This window comes from Ammodytes marinus (genome assembly GCF_949987685.1).
Source record: "Ammodytes marinus genome assembly, chromosome: 5".
NCBI lineage: Eukaryota > Metazoa > Chordata > Actinopteri > Uranoscopiformes > Ammodytidae > Ammodytes > Ammodytes marinus.
This window is the reverse complement of record NC_137234.1, coordinates 3902663-3905179: the sequence shown is the minus strand read 5'-3', so window position 1 is coordinate 3905179 and position 2517 is coordinate 3902663.

Genomic DNA, 2517 nt, shown 5'->3' with positions numbered 1-2517 from the left:
TTGTGTATGTCTGTCTCTAGGGGGGAAGTAGTGGGTGTGAATGGTCTGCACTAATGCCAGCCAGTAGCCTTTCTGAATGTTTAGGCTACTGCTGTCACATACTGCTAGAATTAAAAAAAAGGTAGAATAAATTTATTTCGTTGAGGAATTATGGATGAAAAATAAGCCGAATTCAACGTTACATCATAGAGAATACAGAATGAGCCAAATTGTTGCTTAGGGATTTGTACATTTTGTGTGAGAAGAGAGTCAACTTTAAATAAACTTATTTTTAAATGGAAGTCAGTCAGGGGATGGGGGGTATGTTCTGGGTGTTGAGTACCCGGACAACAGGTGCTTGTTTTCGGACTCACCTTCTGCTGCCTTCGGGCCATGTCCGTCGGCTGTTTGGCGTTGAACGGATAAGCGATACATCTCAAGACGAACACATATATCTGTAGTTTAATTTTCCTGTCCTCTTCCTCCTTTTTAAGTCTCTCTCTCTCCTTTTTTTCCTCTGCTTCTTCACGGGCTGCCTCGCTATCGTTGTTGGAGGCTCCTTTCGTCGCTTTAGTACCAGGGGCGCCTGTGTTTGCTGCCGCTGTAGCCTTGTGGGTCTTGTGGGTAAGGGAATTTCGCTGCTGTTGATTTTGAACACCACCGCCACCAGCGCTGTTCCTGTTCCCATGTTTCAGTTTGGAAGAAACGGCTGATTTTCTTGGAGCTTGATCTTCTGGGGCAACTTCTGGGTCCGATTCCCCGCCCGTGTCCTCACTCGAAGACGGGTCCAACATTTCTGAATTCCCGGTGTTAAAAACTCCTGCAAAGAACCAGCACGACGCGGAAAATGTCCAAATACACACAAAAAAGAAAACTGCTCGTTAAGACCTAAAAAACAAAAATCAAAAAAAATACATTGAAAAAGGAGAATTTAGTTAGTTTGTTTGTTTGTAGTCGACGTGGCGGTAACGGCTGGCTGCCACTTCAACCGGACAGGTGTAAAGCGCCTAACGTCCCTAGTGCCACGACAAGCAGCCACCTGGGACGAATGTGTTTCGTGTGTGTGTGTGTGTGTGTGTGTGGTGGGCGGGGTTTGCGCCGGTTAAATATCCAATATTATTTGGAGGGTTTTGGTCGCTCCGTTCCGCTGCACTGACTGTTGGAATGGAATGGAATGGTAGAGGAGCGCGCGCCAGCTGTTGCTCTCTACTGTGGCTGAGCGCTTCAACACACACACACACACACACACACACACACACACACACACACACACACACACACACACACACACACACACACACACACACACACACACGCACACACACGCACACGCACACACATACAGAGGCTCAAACATACGCACACACAGACAAACACACACGCAGGCAGGCACACACACGTAGACAAACACACAAAGGCACAGACAAACACACGCGGACACACATACACAAACAGACGCACATGACAAACACACACACACACACACACACACACACACACACACACACACACACACAGGTGAGCAACCTGTAGCTGCGAACAGGGGTAGGCAGAGTGCGAGGTCTCACTCTGACTGTGTTTCAAGGCAGGATTCCTGTACAGATCTCTATGACAAAATCCATTAATCTTAAAATAATAAAAATGTCTTAAATCGACATTTAAAAAGTCTTAAAAGGCGTTAATGGACTTCACCTAAGGTCTTATTTGGCAGTAAGATGTCTTAAATCAGTCTATCAAAATTATTAAAGCTACAGTGCGTAACTTTTTCATGTAAAATGTGCGATCACCAAAGGCTTAGGCTTACCTCATTTAGATGCGCCGACAGTGTTGTTGTCTGGTCACTTATAATAATCACTTTGAATTGCTGCCACTCTTCACCACTATGTAAATGTTTCAATTGTTTTTTTTCTCTTCACCTGTTGTTGTGTATTTGATGTTTTTGCATTGAATATTGTGTATGTATTGTTGTTTTTCCTTTGAATTTTTTTTGAACTCGACATCATTGTAAATGAGGGTCACCCCTCAATTGGTCTCTCGAGGATAAATAAAAGTTAAATGAAATGAAAAAAAAACGTATTGCAGCAGGTCAGAAGAGGAAGGTATGTGTGGATGTGTGAAACCTCTTCTTAAATAGACAATCTTTGGAAATCGCAGCATGTGTTTGGACTCACACTCAACCCCGTGAGCTTATACAGCGACCCCCTAATATTTATTACAAATATTCACATACAGAACCAGAAATATACACATTGAGACACGTTTATTAAAACCTATACAATGCTAAACCTACAGGACATTTCTGATATGCATCTAATTGCTTCCTACTTTTTTATTTAATTTGTTTTAACTTTTTTTGGATAAAAATAAATCCTATGAACTTATTTAAATGTTTTATTTGTTAATTAACTATTTATTCAATTACTTATTGTGGAATTACAAAGATTACGTTTTAAACCTGCAGTGTGTAGAATTTTGGGTTTTATTTCCTAGCAGATTGTGTAGAAAGTAATTATAATATCCAGAAGTACATTTAATTTA